The 17,680-nt window shown below is 43.3% G+C and overlaps 2 pseudogenes; both read right to left on the bottom strand.

Annotated features, from left to right (window-relative positions):
- Positions 1–4,990: 4,990 nt before the first annotated feature.
- Positions 4,991–5,136, bottom strand: LOC138668283 (U2 spliceosomal RNA; annotated as a pseudogene).
- Positions 5,137–9,927: 4,791 nt separating this feature from the next.
- Positions 9,928–10,141, bottom strand: LOC138668186 (U2 spliceosomal RNA; annotated as a pseudogene).
- Between the last annotated feature and the right edge of the window lie 7,539 nt (positions 10,142–17,680).

Genomic DNA, 17,680 nt, shown 5'->3' with positions numbered 1-17,680 from the left:
TTCAAAATTTTCGCCAAATTTCCGTTTTTTTCACAAATAAACGCAGGTACTATCAAAGAAATTTTACCAGTACAATATGTCACGAGAAAACCGTGTCAGAATCACCAGGATCCGTTGAAGCGTTCCAGAGTTATAACCTCATAAAGGGACAGTGGTCAGAATTGTAAAAATTGGCCTGGTCATTGACGTGCAAACCACCCTTGGGGGTAAAGGGGTTAAAGAAAAACGTTGAACATGACTCTCCCTCTCCTTAATATTTCACACGGGCACTAAAAATTACCTCCTTACCCTTTTGCTCCAGGAATTTGTGGATTTCTGCTTTGATTTTTGCCATCTCGTCATCCACCACAGGCACTCCCCACTCCATGAGCCTATGGAGACTCTGCAGCCTGACATTAAAATCTCTAAAACCTTTCCTTTTTTCACGTGCCTTTCTTTTGCCAGCTTTGATAAAAAAAACTCTTTAATGCGAGTTTTAACACACACCCACCACCCCAGCATACTCTGTTTTGGGTGTTTCCGCCCCCCTCCAGTATTCATATTTGGCTATAAAGTCTGCCCTTACCAACTTATCTTCTAGAAGGAGTGTAGAAAAATATTTAGAATTGAGAGTCCTCAGTGGTTGTGTTCCATAAAGATGTGGAGTGTATTCAGTTTCCACATACCTTTACCTACATTTGCATCCCCAGGAACCTGCAGGATGGTATGTAGCAATACATGATCAGAAAAGATGTTTTTCATCAGCCCTGCGTTACTGGATTTAAAAACCTCATTAGAACAGAAAATAAAATCAATACGAGAACAGCCCTCTACCCTTCCATGTGTATCCTGGGTCAGAAGGGTGGGACTTCCTCCATGCATCTAATAATATAAGATATGTCACTAGGTGTTTTAACATATAAAAATCCAAAAAATGCGTTAAACCGCACCCTATACCCATACGGCCTTCACAGGCTTAGTGGCGCACGTCACTGCCAGGGGGTCAGCCCAGCTACAAAGTTCAATCCATATCAAAAAAGAAGACAGCGCCACAACGGTCAGTGAAAAATAACTTACAGATTTAATCTGCCATCTGCGGCGACGTTTCGGTACAATGACCTTTATCAAGCTTTTTTTGATAGGTGTTTTAACAGACTAGATGTTTTGTCTGTTCTTCCAGCACCATCACCACCACTCCGCCCCTCTCCCAACATGACACAATTAAAATCCCCTCCCACTATTATTGGAGATGGACCTGTTAAAAACAAAGATATGTCATTAAAAAGGGAGGCACGTTCATTTTTCTCTGGGGATGCATAAATATTCATAAAACATGTAAAACCATTTAAATCAGCATGGGTTAATAAGGCACGACCTGCAATAATTTCAGTGACAGATAAAATATTCACATTTTGACCTTTGAATAAAATCCCAACCCTGGCAGCTTTATTTTCATTTGACCCTGACCAGACAGAGGGTCCTGCTGTCTAGTCTTTAATTAGGTTGGGATATGATAGTCCATGATCAATACCACACTCCTGTAGGAAAAAGACCTCAAAGCTCAGTCATTAGCCATGTAAACAAAGCAGCCTTCCTAGTAGGGCTCTTTAGGCTTCTCACATTCAGTGAGGCAATGCAGATGTCTGCCAAGTTTTTTTTTTTTTTTTTTTTTTTTTTTTTTTTGATTCTTGGCTCTCAGAATCAGACTCAATAAGCTGTGATATGACAGGTGATAAAGAAGACACAGGCAGTAAACTGGCAGTATCATCGGAATCCGTGTATTCCTCTATTAAATTAGTTCCTTCTGGGCTGAGAAGATATGAAGCAACGGCCAGAAAGATTTTACGGCATGACTCAGGCGGGCACTCCTCCTCCCGAGTCTCCTCACTGCTCCTCCTACCACTGACACGGAGATCCATCGGGTCCGCAGGGTCCTCTCCAGGCACTGCAGCTGGTGGAACGTCCACAACCCCGTCAGGGCCGCCAATAAATGCATCTCACGAACCAGGGTGACCATCAGGTCTGGCACCAGGATCATCAGTTGACTCGTGACCTCCTTCCCTCAAACAAGGATCCGGACATCCCTCTGGAATGGCATCTGGCTGGGCCTCCGGACCAGTTTCAGGGCGAACATCAGATCCAACGTCAGCATGGTCATCAACAGGGACCTCTGGACGGGCATCTGGAATGGCACCAACCGCTCTGGATATCTGCCTCTTTTTTTTGATCCTCCTCAGTTCTCCCTGAGGAAGTGCCACCTCCCCGCCAGGCGAACCTGGACACCCGCAGGAGTAGGCAAAAGTACCACTTCAGCTGTGGGAGCTGACTCATTAGACGTGGGTACCGTCCGAGCTTCAACTGAGTCAGACTGCATTAGACCCGCAGTGATGTCCGCAAAGCTCACACCGGTGACTACTGAGCCTGCCCCGCCGGTATCAGCGGGGACCCCTACGGAGCTAACCGCAGGTGTTGGCGAGCCACCACGAAACCTTGTCCACATTGGACAATTGCTGAACAGGTGATCAGTCTGTCCGCAGCTACTGCAAGTCTTTCCACTTTTGCAGTCCTTTGAGGCATGACCCCATTTACCACAGTTGTGGCACTGACTCATCCGCTCATTTTTGCAGTCACTCTGCATATGACCAGGGTCGCCACACTTCCGGCATCTGAACGGCTGTCCATTGTAGAACAGATAGCCATGGTCTCTCCCCAGCACCACTGTTGAGGGGTGTGCATAAGGCCTTCCACACCCCCAGGGTCGGGTCAGAAACCCTTTGATGTTCCCCGTGAACCTTACAGATCTGCAGTATCTGATGAGGAACAACTCAATATCCTCTCTGGACACATGAGGATTGAACATATGCACCATGAGGGGTACGTCAAGTTCGCCATACAGACCAGTGAAGACCACTCCATCCAGCAGCTTGCTGTAACGCTCGCCCTTGACTCATTTGTAGAAGTTTTGACAGGCAACCTTGGTCGTTAGTGTTAGGATATGAGTTCTGCCCCTTCTCCTGCAAGCAGTAGACTTCACTCTCCTTAACACCCAATAGATTCCTCAGAATCTGTACGAAAAACTCACGAGGATTGTCGTAACCGACATGGTTTTCCGGAACCTCGATCTTTATCGAGTTCCTGATCTGGCCAGCGCCAGATGAGAATTGCCACTCGCATGGCATCGCAGCAGTTTGGCTAAGGCTTGCCATCACCATGGGCTCGACCTTTCCCCGGGGGATCGCAACTCGTTGCCTGGGGACTAATCCAGCTCTCCAATAGCAGCAGGGGGGTGAAGTCCCACCAGAAGTGAGATAATCTCCCCAGGCCATGGAGCCGGGTACCCCAGGCACCTTCCAGTCAAGACCAAGGCAGCAACTATATGATCACTACACCTGATCTTAGCCAAAAGGCCAAGAAGCGATAACCAGAAATGGTTTGCCACTTCTGCCACACCTAAGTCTAAAACTGACACCCATTGTGGAGACAGAGCAAAAGAGTGCCGCAGGGAAGACATTTCCAGAAACTCTGGATGCATTCTCAATGACAGTTCTGCTGTGTGTGTGTTCAAGCTGTGCACAACACATTTTGAATCTGAATAACTCCACCTATTTTAACACACCCTCTGTTAGGGTTCGCGGAACGCACCGCATATATTTATTAGATGGGATAGGTGCGTTTGCAACCCGGGATCCACCGTGCAGGAAAGAACCTGCTGCTAAGTAAGGCGGCGAAGCAAATTAGAACAAACTGTTACTTCACAGAGCCCGTAGTAAAGAGAACGCTGTGCCCTGTTTGGCTCACAGGAGACACAGCTACTGTGTAGAGCCGACAGTGGTCATGCAGTCCAACCAACACGCAGCTCCTCTCCGGTGGAGCCAGAATTCTATTGGCTATTAGCCAGCCCTGAATTCACACATAAACTCCTCGTCGGAGGTGCCAGCATTCTAGGGGCTTATTTCAGCCGGGTCCGTGACCACACACACGACCACACTGGCGCTGACCTCGTACATATTTGATACTAGCGCATGGCCGTGCGATCATGAGAACCTTTTATAGCTGTAGCACCTTCAGGACCTTCCAAGAAGGACCAATGGAAGGCTGCCACTGAACTTGATCAGATACAGGACCTTCCTGGAGGACCAATGGAAGTTGCTGCAGTACCTGAGCATGTGACCCTTGATCTCCACTGAGAGATCTTACCCTGGGCATGCTCAGTGTGTGCAAAGCAGGACTTAGTCCCAGAAAAGCCTGCTCGCCGCAGATCACTGCAGGGTACAATAGCAGAGCCTGGAGAGGCAGCAGCAACCCTCTGCACAGTATTAGATTCAGTGAGATGCTGGGACCGACGTCTCCGCTGAGCATGCTCCACTGCAGCCGATGCAGAATGGGAGACCACAGCAGACATGGTTCGAGATTCCCCCTGTGCAGCCGCGCGAACTCTTCTCCTAACACCCTCCATCCCCATTGTGGCTGCACGTGAAAGTTCCGTGCACAGATTCTATCTACTGCAGGCAGCGCACCTGATTGGTCAAAAGCATTAGAATACTCACACAGGTGTAGATGGACAAGACAAGCATATTAAAGATCAGCACAGACACCAGTTTTCCTTTTTTTTCAAATACATATAATACAACACATTTAAAAGCCAGTGGTCCACAAGAGGGAGACAATGTTTTACCAAAGAATTCATGCGGTCACAAATGCGGTATGTATGGCAGAACTACTCATTAGATACTTCAATTTAAATGCCAAGTACTGACAGCAGGGGCCTAATTTTGTCGATGGCACCGTATATTTGCAGCACTGTAACAAAGGCCAAACACATGACTACATCTTAACACACCTGTTGCAACCAGTAAAGACTGATTGATTACATATTGAATGCAGTACAGTGCTTGACATACATAGTTGAAATCAAGGAGCGCACACAAAATGTTGCAAGAATTCACATAAAGGGTTAAAAGACAACTTGCGCTAATTTCAATTCAATCTGTTTTTGGAAACCGGATCAGAGAAGGAGTGCACTGTTCCCGGAGATACTGCAATAACGGGTCAATGGATGGAGTGGACAGAGCAAGCTCCATTTCCAGCTCCCTGTTCTAAAAATCCATTTAATATTTATTATTTATAAGATTATATTAATTACATTACATATGGAATACAATACAAGGCTTTACATACATAGGTGAAAACAATACACACACAAGATGCAGCAGAGTTGGTCAAGTTAAATCAACCAAAATGCATTTGACATCTGAAATGTGCAACTTTGATCCTGAGTAAAAAAAAATGCAGAGAAAAATAATTCAAATAATGGTTTGGAACACAACTTGCGTTGATTTTAACCCCTTTCTGCCATTGGACGTAATATTCCGTCCATGTGGGGTGGGCCTTAATTCCCAAGGACGGAATATTACGTCCAGCGCGATCGGCCGCGCTCACGGGGGGAGCGCCGCCGATCGCGGCCGGGTGTCAGCTGCTTATCGCAGCTGACATCCGGCACTATGTGCCAGGAGCGGTCACGGACCGCCCCCGGCACATTAACCCCCGGCACACCGTGATCAAAGATGATCGCGATGTGCCGGCGGTGCAGGGAAGCATCGCGCAGGGAGGGGGCTCCCTGCGGGCTTCCCTGAGACCCCCGCAGCAACGCGATGTGATCGCGTTGCTCCGGGGGTCTCCTATCTCCCTCCCTGCAGTAAGTCCCGGATCCAAAATGGCCGCGGATCCGGGTCCTGCAGGGAGGGAGGTGGCTTACCAAGTGCCTGCTCAGAGCAGGCACTTGGTAACGCTGCACTGCTCTCAGACAGATCGGTGATCTGTCAGAGTGCTGTGCAAACTGGCAGATCACCGATCTGTATTGTCCCCCCCTGGGGCAAAGTAAAAAAGTAAAAAAAAAAATTTCCAAGTGTGTAAAAAAAAAAAAAAAAAATCCTAAATAATGAAAAAAAAAAAAAATATTATTCCCATAAATACATTTCTTTATCTAAATAAAAAAAAAAAACAATAAAAGTACACATATTTAGTATCGCCGCGTCCGTAACGACCCCACCTATAAAACTGGCCCACTAGTTAACCCCTTCAGTAAACACCGTAAGAAAAAAAAAAAAAAAACCCAGGCAAAAAACAACGCTTTATTATCATACCACCAAACAAAAAGTGGAATAACACGCGATCAAAAAGACAGATATAAATAACCATGGTACCGCTGAAAACGTCATCTTGTCCCGCAAAAAACGAGCCGCCATACAGCATCATCAGCAAAAAAATAAAAAAGTTATAGTCCTGAGAATAAAGCGATGCCAAAATAATTATTTTTTCTATAAAATAGTTTTTATCGTATAAAAGCGCCAAAACATAAAAAAATGATATAAATGAGGTGTCGCTGTAATCGTACTGACCCGAAGAATAAAACTGCTTTATCAATTTTACCAAACGCGGAACGGTATAAACGCCTCCCCCAAAAGAAATTCATGAATAGCTGGTTTTTGGTCATTCTGCCTCACAAAAATCGGAATAAAAAGCGATCAAAAAATGTCACGTGCCCGAAAATGTTACCAATAAAAACGTCCACTCGTCCCGCAAAAAACAAGACCTCACATGACTCTGTGGACCAAAATATAGAAAAATTATAGCTCTCAAAATGTGGTAACGCAAAAAATATTTTTTGCAATAAAAAGCGTCTTTCAGTGTGTGACAGCTGCCAATCATAAAAATCCGCTAAAAAACCCGCTATAAAAGTAAATGAAAAAAATGTATTTATTTCCATTTTCCCATTAGGGTTAGGGCTAGGGCTAGGGTTAGGGCTAGGGTTAGGGCTAGGGTTAGGGCTAGGGCTAGGGTTAGGGCTAGGGCTAGGGTTAGGGCTAGGGTTGGGACTAGGGTTAGGGTTAGGGTTGGGGCTAGGGTTAGGGTAAGGGCTAGGGTTAGGGTTAAGGCTACAGTTAGGGTTGGGGCTAAAGTTAGGGTTAGGGTTTGGATTACATTTGCGATTGGGATTAGGATTAGGGGTGTGTCTGGGTTAGAGGTGTGGTTAGGGTTACCGTTGGGATTAGGGTTAGGGGTGTGTTTGGATTAGGGTTTCAGTTATAATTGGGGGGTTTCCACTGTTTAGGCACATCAGGGGGATCTCCAAACGCGACATGGCGACCGATCTCAATTCTATCCAATTCTGCATTGAAAAAGTAAAACAGTGCTCCTTCCCTTCCGAGCTCTCCCGTGTGCCCAAACAGGAGTTTACCCCAACATATGGGGTATCAGCGTACTCAGGACAAATTGGACAACAACTTTTGGGGTCCAATTTCTCCTGTTACCCTTGGGAAAATACAAAACTGGGGGCTAAAAAATAATTTTTGTGGGAAAAAAAGAGATTTTTTATTTTCACGGCTCTGCGTTATAAACTGTAGTGAAACACTTGTGGGCTCAAAGTTCTCACAACACATCTAGATAAGTTCGTGGGGGGGTCTAGTTTCCAACATGGGGTCACTTGTGGGGGTTTCTACTGTTTAGGTATATTAGGGGCTCCGCAAACGCAATGTGACGCCTGCAGACCATTCCATCTAAGTCTGCATTCCAAATGGCGCTCCTTCCCTTCCGAGCCCTCCCATGCGCCCAAACGCTGGTTCACCCCACATATGGGGTATCAACGCACTCAGGACAAATTGGACAACAACTTTTGGGGTCCAATTTCTCCTTTTACCCTCGAGAAAATACAAAACTGGGGGCTAAAAAATAATTTTGAGGGGAAAATTTTTATTTTATTTTCACGGCTCTGCGTTATAAACTGTAGTGAAATACTTGGGGGCTCAAAGTTCTCACAACACATCTAAATAAGTTCCTTAGGGGGTCTAGTTTCCAATATGGGGTCACTTGTGGGGGGTTTCTACTGTTTAGGTACATTAGGGGCTCTGCAAACACAATGTGACGCCTGCAGACCATTCCATCTAAGTCTGTATTCCAAATGGCGCTCCTTCCCTTCCGAGCCCTCCCATGCGCCCAAACGCTGGTTCTCCCCCGCATATAGGGTATCAGCGCACTCAGGACAAATTGCACAACAACTTTTGGGGTCCAATTTCTCCTGTTACCCTCAGGAAAATACAAAACTGGGGGCTAAAAAATTATTTTTGTGGGAAAAAAATTTTGTTTTATTTTTACGGCTCTGCATTATAAACTTCTGTGAAGCTCTTATTGGGTCAAAGTGCTCACCACACATCTAGATAAGTTCCTTAGGGGGTCTACTTTTCAAAATGGTGTCACTTGTGGGGGGTTTCAATGTTTAGGTACATCAGTGGCTCTCCAAACGCAACATGGCGTCCAATCTCAATTCCTATCAATTTTGCATTGAAAGGTCAAACGGCGCTCCTTCCCTTCCGAGCTCTCCCATGCGCCCAAACAATGGTTTACCCCCACATATGGGGTATCAGAGTACTCAGGACAAATTGTGCCACAACTTTTGTGGTCCAATTTCTTCTCTTACCATTGGGAAAATAAAAAATTGGGGGCGAAAAGATAATTTTTGTGAAAAAAAAATGATTTTTTATTTTTACGGTTCTGCATTATAAACTTCTGTGAAGCACTTGTTGGGTCAAAGTGCTCACCACACCTCTAGATAAGTTCCTTAGGGGGTCTACTTTCCAAAATGGTGTCACTTGTGGGGGGTTTCAATGTTTAGGCACATCAGTGGCTCTCCAAACGCAACATGGCGTCTCATCTCAATTCCTGTCAATTTTGCATTGAAAGGTCAAACGGCGCTCCTTCCCTTCCGAGCTCTCCCATGCGCCCAAACAATGGTTTACCCCCACATATGGGGTATCAGAGTACTCAGGACAAATTGTGCCACAACTTTTGTTGTCCAATTTCTTCTCTTACCATTGGGAAAATAAAAAATTGGGGGCGAAAAGATAATGTTTGTGAAAAAAAATGATTTTTTATTTTTACGGTTCTGCATTATAAACTTCTGTGAAGCACTTGGTGGGTCAAAGTGCTCACCACACCTCTAGATAAGTTCCTTAGGGGGTCTACTTTCCAAAATGGTGTCACTTGTGGGGGGTTTCAATGTTTAGCCACATCAGTGGCTCTCCAAACGCAACATGGCGTCCCATCTCAATTCCAGTCAATTTTGCATTGAAAAGTCAAATGGCCCTCCTTCCCTTCCGAGCTCTGCCATGTGCACAAACTGTGGTTAACCCCCACATATGGGGTATCAGCGTACTCAGGACAAATTGTACAACAACTTTTGGGGTCCATTTTCTCCTGTTACCCTTGGTAAAATAAAACAAATTGGAGCTGAAGTAAATTTTTTGTGAAAAAAAGTTAAATGTTCATTTTTATTTAAACATTCCAAAAATTCCTGTGAAGCACCTGAAGGGTTAATAAACTTCTTGAATGTGGTTTTGAGAACCTTGAGGGGTGCAGTTTTTAGAATGGTGTCACACTTGGGTATTTTCTATCATATAGACCCCTCAAAATGACTTCAAATGAGATGTGGTCCCTAAAATAAAATGGTGTTGTGAAAATGAGAAATTGCTGGTCAACTTTCAACCCTTATAACTCCCTAACAAAAAAAAATTTTGGTTCCAAAATTGTGCTGATGTAAAGTAGACATGTGGGAAATGTTACTTATTAAGTATTTTGTGTGACATATCTCTGTGATTTAATTGCATAAAAATTCAAAGTTGGAAAATTGCGAAATTTTCAAAATTTTCGCCAAATTTCCATTTTTTTCACAAATAAACGCAGGTAATATCAAAGAAATTTTACCACTATCATGAAGTACAATATGTCACGAGAAAACAATGTCAGAATCACCGGGATCCGTTGAAGCGTTCCAGAGTTATAACCTCATAAAGGGACAGTGGTCAGAATTGTAAAAATTGGCCCGGTCCATAACGTGCAAACCACCCTTGGGGGTAAAGGGGTTAATTCAATCTGTTTTTGGAAACTGGATCAGAAAAGGAGTGCACTGTTCCCGGAAATGCTGCAATAAAGGGTCAATGCGTGGAATGGACAGAGCAAGCTCCATTTCCATCTCTCTGTTCTAAAAATCCATTTAATATATGGTCCCCAAATAGGGGACGTATCAGATATTAAACTGATAAGAACAGATTTTTTTTTTTACACTCGGATTCATAATACTTAAGATTAAGAACTTTGATCGAAAATATAAAGTCCAATAAACTCCATATTAGACCCTAGATTCCATCATCGTGCATCAAAAGAATTATTATTTATTCTGAAATATGCATACCACCCATAACACCATATACACCCAACCAATTCAGCAGCTTCTCTTCCAAGAAACTACCAGTCCATTTTTTCTTTACTATTTCTGCTAACCATGGCGGAACTTTATATGTCTCCATAAACCTCCTCTCCTCACGTGCCAAGTGATTCCACACCTTTTATACGCAACACTTTTAGATCATCTATTTTCTTCAGCTCTTCAACCACTTTAATCAATCTTTGCGTACCAATAGCCTCCTCATTTTCTGTTTCTTTCACATAGTCCATATAGACAATTTTTCTCAACTCTACAGGTGTCAGATCTCTTGGCAAAGGTTTGACTTTCCCATATCTCATCCTATTTTCATATTCCTCCAAGTCCTTCTTCCGCTCTTCTTCCTTTTTCCTTTCAAGTTTTTCTTTTTTTACCATTTCTTCTTTTTCCTTCCTTTCCTGCAAAGATACCTCATCCTCCATTTTCTCAACCAAAACCCCAACACTTTCAGTATTGTCCTCCATGACTTTTTTCTTTTTAACCACAGTCTCTTTTACCTGAAGACCCATACCAGGACTCCCAGCTTTACTATTCTTTCTCTTGCCCTTTTTCCTCTCTGGACAATGCTCATATATATTTCAAAATTAGTCCCAAGCGCATTTTTACATATCAAAAGGGTAAATTCATTACCTAGCAAAAGTTTGCTTACACATGCTAAATTGCATGTTGTGAAAACAGAAAAGGCGACTCAATAATATATTGAAACACGGAGAACAAAGAGTCAATTCTGATATATAGCAAAGTGAAAAACTTTATTAATGTCGATAAATCACACACATATAAAATATTAAAAACATGGAGCACAGAGAACAATATGGCGCATATACAAGTGTATTAATGCGAGGTAATTCAAAGATGAATCCAAGCTAAGTGCCGGTGCAAAAAAACAGAACAAGAACGGGGACACTATATAGCAAGTACGTAGTGTGTCAAATATCTGCTGCCAACCAAACAGTATGGGGCTAGAGTAAATGACTCAATGTGATCCCAGGTTAGTATACGTCCTAGTGGACATCAGACATGAGCAGCGGTAGCTACCCCGCCAGTATGATAGACTACAACCAGGGAAAGAGCCCGACCCACTCTGCTCAATAAATACACATGGTAGCGTTAAGAGTAAAAAAACAGCACATGCTCATAAATATGTTAGTTACCCATCATTATCACTGGTAGTTGCGTCAGCTCCCCAACGCATGTTTCGGTATATACATTCCTTCCTCAGGGGACGTGGCTTTACCAGTAATATGTCCCACCCTATATACCCGGCATCTAACATCACCTGGTCACAAAGGACCAATACCAGTTAGTCCTCTGCACACGCGCATAGCACTCCAACGCTGTCCACCTACACAGGTGGGTCCCCCCACTGACACCGGATCACGTGGGGCGGCCGGCGCCTGGCCGTCACCACGCAACCAAGGCAAGCGAGGGGAAACACAACTGTGCGGCCAGAAACACACGCAAGAGGGCGGCGCGCATGCGCAGACAGAACCACCGTGCCGGTGTACATATAAAATCTCCCGTAGTGACAGCCCAGCAATAGCAAATGATGCAATATATATACAGTAGTCGTAAACATGTCAATCATATAATTCGTACAGCACAAGGATAATCACAGATTATATAAAATGGTAAGAGTTAAAAGTCCATAGACACTGTGACTTAAATGTCTTAGCAATAAACATCCATGTCAGCTCCATAATGTCTCACACCTCCATCATGTAGTTCTTATAGTATAGAGATGTCAAAATCCATGGATAGTTTATACAACACAATATTTATTCTAACAGATGTCGATATTGACTCCAGGGCAAGTTCCTCTTCATATATAGAAGCTGTAGAAAGTCCCTGTGCTATACTTAGTCCACTTGTATCTTGGACACGTCATGGAGTAAACCCCATAGACGTCGATATCCACTCTGGACCTGCTAGACCTAAATGCAGTATGTTGCATTACATAAGGGCACTGTGGGGACAAGGAAATAACAAATATTAATAAAAAACACTTAAAAGCCAAGCTAAAAACATCAAATGGCGGGAACGTCAGCAAAGATCATGAGACAAATAGATTATAATAGGTAGGTCAGTGCAATCACCAGTTCAGAGAAATGAGGCAAAACTCTGGGACTCTTTTAATCCGTGGGGGGACATTGTGCCCAGAATAGTAATCAATTTACATTCTTTTTGGGTTAGCATACATTTGATGTCTCCACCACGTATCCCACTCTGAACATGCTGGATGCCTCTGACCATAAAAGACTTCGGGTTAATATGGTGGAACTGTTTATAATGTTTTGGTATTGTTTTCAACAGAGTCAAATCGGTGATTTTAGCTGATGCAAGAATATCCCATACGTGTTCACGAGTGCGTATTCTAAGTTAGCGCGACATCAACCCGATGTAGATTTTATTACACCCACATGTGGCATAATAAATCACCTGTGTAGTGGCACAGGTAATGTATTGATTAATAGAAAAATTACGCATGCCATCAGCCATGGAAAATGTGGTCGCTCGCAAGATATTTTTACAAGCCAGACAACCACCGCAGGGAAAACAACCCTGCGGTGGTCCACCTGTGTTGAGAAAAATTTTCTTAGTAGGAACGTAATGGCTTTGAACTAAAATATCTCTCCTTGCTGTCATTAGAGGGTCCTTTAGCAGAAAACTAGGGACAGGGTCAGTTTGTAATACACTCCAGTGTTTTTTAAGGCATTCTCTCATTTGCGTCCACTGGCCATTAAACGTAGATATGAATCTTATTGGTTGCTGATCACTCTTAACCTTTTTCTGACAGTGTAATAGCGCAGCCCGACTACTCCTTTTAGCCCTTGCATACCCTTGCTTGAAACATCTGTTGCTGTATCCACGCATTCTGAATCGATCACCAAGATCACTGGCCTGTTTTAGAAAAGTATCTTCCGATGAACAACTACGCCTGATTCTTAAAAATTGACCCACTGGGATGGCTCTAATGGTAGCATATGGATGGCTAGAGCTAGCGTGCAGCAATGAATTGACCGAGGTGGGTTTCCGATATACATCTGTCTGCAATTGCAGATGTCCATCCACCAGAATTTTGATATCAAGAAAATCCACCTCGGTCTTACTATACTTGTATGTTAACTTGATATTAAATGGATTGGAGTTCAAATTCTCCATAAAGCAATGTAATTGTTGCTCGCTGCCCTGCCAAATAATGAATAAATCATCAATATAACGCAGCCAGCACTGCACATGGTCCGCAGGAAGAGGTTGGCAAAAAAGCGCACAGGCCGCCCCCATAGCTGTGCCGCACTGTTGTAAATAAAAAACATCCCAAAACACAAAAAAATTATGCGTTAGGATGTACTGGAGTAACTCCAAAATAAACCCACATAAAGGGCCATCCCAGTTACTGCCAGCAAGGAAGAAGCGACAGGCCTCAAGTCCATCTTGGTGTCGAATGCATGTATACAGTGATTCGATGTCAGCTGTAACAAGAATCATTTCTTTCTCAAGGGTCATGCCATCAATCCTAGCCAGGACGTCCATCGTGTCACGGTCATATGAGGGGAGGGCTTCAACAAGTGGTTTTAAATAATAATCTACAAACTTGCAGATAAGCTCACATAGCCCATCAATCCCGGACACGATGGGCCGTCTTGGTGGAGATGGCAGATCCTTATGAATTTTGGGCGTAAAATAAATAGTCGGGACCCTTGGAAATTTGGTAAATAGTCCATCTAGTATTTATTCCACTGTCAAAGGCCTCTTGCAAAATCATTTGTAACTCTGCTGAGAAAGCCGCCAAAGGATTATGATCTAAACTGAGATGTTTTTTTTTTTTTTTTTTATCTCTAAGTTGCCTATAGGCCTCTTTTTCATACATTTGTTGTGGCCAGACTACTATGTTTCCCCCCTTGTCAGCTGGTGTGATCACTACGTCCCTCATATTTCTCAGATCTTTTAGAGCAATCCGCTGCTGAGCCGTAAGACTGTCATTTGTACGTCTAGTCGACACATTTTTAAATTCATCCATCACCAATCTAGTAAATATGTCGACAGCAGGACAGACTGACAAGGGGGGAAAACGAGTAGACCGAGGGTATATACATTGTGGGAACGTACCTGTCACCACTGGATCCTGTTCATTTAAGAGCTCCTCTAAAATTCTAAGAGTTTCTGTTTCAGTCTAATCAATGTTTGTTGCTCGCCTGTCCCCTTAAGGTACCGTCACACTGAACGATATCGCTAGTGATCCGTGACGTTGCAGCGTCCTGGCTAGCGATATCGTTCAGTTTGACACGCATCAGCGATCAGGATCCTGCTGTGATATCGTTGGTCGCTGCAGAAAGTCCAGCACTTTATTTCGTCGCTGGACTCCCTGCAGACATCGCTGAATCGGCGTGTGTGACGCCGATTCAGCAATGTGTTCACTGGTAACCAGGGTAAACATCGGGTTACTAAGTGCAGGGCCACGCTAAGTAACCCGATGTTTACCCTGGTTACCAGCGTAAAAGTAAAAAAAAACAAACCCTACATACTTAACTTCCGCTGTCTGTCCCCGGCGCTGACTGTGAGCGCCGGCCAGCCGGAAAGCACAGCGGTGACGTCACCACTCTGCTTTCCGGCCGCTGTGCTCAGTCAGTGCAGGAAAGCACAGCGCCGGCGACAGACAGCGGAAGGTAAGTATGTAGTGTTTGTTTTTTTTACTTTTACGATGGTAACCAGGTTAAACATCGGGTTACTAAGCGCGGCCCTGCACTTAGTAACCCGATGTTTACCCTGGTTACCGGCATCGTTGGTCGCTGGAGAGCTGTCTGTGTCACAGCTCTCCAGCGACCAAACAGCGACGCTGCAGCGATCGACATCGTTGTCGGTATCGCTGCAGCGTTGCTGAGTGTGAAGGTACCTTTAGTGTGTAACTTTTTGAGAATTAGTTTTCTTGAAAATAAAAAAAGGTCTTTTATAGCTGTAAAGGAATCAAAATGATTAGTAGGTGAAAAAGTTAGACCTTTGGACAAAACTTCTATTTGGGTTTGAGTAAGAACATGATCCGATAAATTAATTACCTGTTTCTATTTCTTTTCTCCTGTTGATTAGGCTGTGAAACTTTATGCTTCACCACTGCAGAGTCTTTATTAGGAAACATATTGCAAGCATCAAATATTTTAGACTTCTTTTAATGAGCTCTCACTTGATGCTTGGGATGTGAGGGACATAGACGCAGACATAGATATTCGCCTAGTTTTCCTAGTACGTTTAAAAGCTTTGCGATTCCATCTATACACCGTCTTAGACTGTTTATCACCAACATCCCTCTGAAATTTGGTAGTTTTCATTGCGCAAATATCCTCCCATTTCTGAAATTCCTGATCGATGTCACGGTGAAGCACATGCAAATCTGTCTCAGAGAGTTCCTGTTTTAATAAATTCTGGACTATTTCTATTTCTTTATCCAGCATATCTATTGTATTTTTATTATGTTGTGCCAGTAATTCCATGAATCCTCTTGAGCACATATTTGCACATGCCTTCCATTTTTGCCAAAAAACAACACTTTTAGATCATCTATTTTCTTCAGCTCTTCCACCACTTTAATCAATCTTTGCCTACCAATAGCCTCCTCATTTTCTGTTTCTTTCACATAGTCCATATAGACAATTTTTCTCAACTCCTCCACAGATATCAGATCTCTTAACAAAGGTTTGACTTTCTCATATCTCATTCTATTTTCATACTCCTTCAAGTACTTCTTCCGCTCTTCTTCCTTTTTCCTTTCAAGTTTTTCTTTTTTTACTATTTCTTCTTTTTCCTTTTGCTGCAAAGATACCTCATCCTCCATTTTCTCAACTGAAAACCCAACACTTTCAGTATTGTCCTCCACAACTTTTTTTCTTTTTAACCAATCTCTTTTACCTGAAGACGCATACCAGGACTCCCAGCTTTACTATTCTTTCTCTTGCCCTTTTTCCTCTCTGGACAGTGCTGATATATATATGATCATCTTTTCCACACAGGTTACATAATTTCTTACTCTTACAACCTTCTTGTGTATGACCTCCCTTATCACATCTTGAACAGCATAATAAAGAACATTCATCTTTACAGTGACCATACTGTTTGCAATTCCTGCACAAATCAGGCATTCCAGAAAAAAACATATCACCCTTCACAAAACCAATCTTAAACTGACTAGGTGTAAGGATCATCTCTCCATCTGGCCTTATTCTGATCTTCACCACAAACTTCCATTTCGTTGTCCAAAATCCATAATCATTAAAAATCTTCCCCACTGCAGCTACTTCATCAAAACAACGAGACAAAAAATAAAGAATCTCTTCCTCTGGTACCATGGGACTGTACATCCTTATAATTACCAGTCTTTCCCTTCTGGGAAAGTGTGGCACAATCCTCACACCCTCCAAAATAGGCTCACCTTTCACCAGGCCCATTCTTCTCCAAAAATCAGAATATTTTTCTTCAGAACAAAAAAAAAACATAAAAAAAACCTCGCTTTAAAAACTCCAACATAGACAGGACATCCTCCTTCTGTACACCTACAAGGCCAAAAATTTTTTTTCTCCACCAAGAATGAAGATCCAGGAAAGAGGAATTGGATTATCTAACAAAAAACGAACACCATTCTTCACCCTTTCATAGGGCGGCACTTCATACGACCTCTGTTCTTCCATCTCCTCCAATAACACCAGCAAAACCTCACCCACAGGGAAAAAATGCAGGTAGGTTTATCACTCCTCATTGCCCAGGGACTAAGCCGACTCCCCAATAGCAGCAGGGGGTGAAGCCACACTGTTAAATGCAGCGATCCCCCCAGGCCAAGGAGCCGGGTAACAATAGTACGGAATCTCAGAGACATATAAACACCAAAACAGAAAACAGAGATCCCTAAAAAATAACTTTTAATAATACCATAAAAAACTATATTTATCCAAGATATTAAAACAGTATTAAATGTACCTAATGGACCCTAGCATGAACTACAATGAGTCCTACCTGGCAGTGGAGGTTGGCACCCTACTTTTCTGCGGTTGGCGCCCCCACTCCTCGACGGCTAACCCTTTAAGGCCCTATTAAGGACCTAGAATAGAAGAAAGGCTAAATACGCCCTACTCTCAACACCTATACTAATCACCTGCCTGCCAGTGGAGGTTGGCACCCTACTTTACTGCGGTAGGCGCCCCCACTCAACGGTGGCTAGCCCTAGGGTCCCTAATAATCCCTAACATAAAGGATAGACAAACAGATATTGTCCCACAAACACCGCGATACCCGTAGAAGAGAGAAAAAAAAGCACAAAACGAGAAAATAAGATCCCAGAAATAGATAAATAATAAATTTGGAAATCATAAGAAATAGCACTGTACTCTAATGCTATACCACAAAGGGTAAGCCAATAATGTTATAGTGGAGGCACTATGTTAG

Source organism: Ranitomeya imitator, chromosome 2, assembly GCF_032444005.1.
Source record: "Ranitomeya imitator isolate aRanImi1 chromosome 2, aRanImi1.pri, whole genome shotgun sequence".
NCBI classification, from domain to species: domain Eukaryota; kingdom Metazoa; phylum Chordata; class Amphibia; order Anura; family Dendrobatidae; genus Ranitomeya; species Ranitomeya imitator.
The sequence above is the reverse complement of the archived record's forward strand: the minus strand, read 5'-3'. Positions and strand labels throughout refer to the sequence as shown.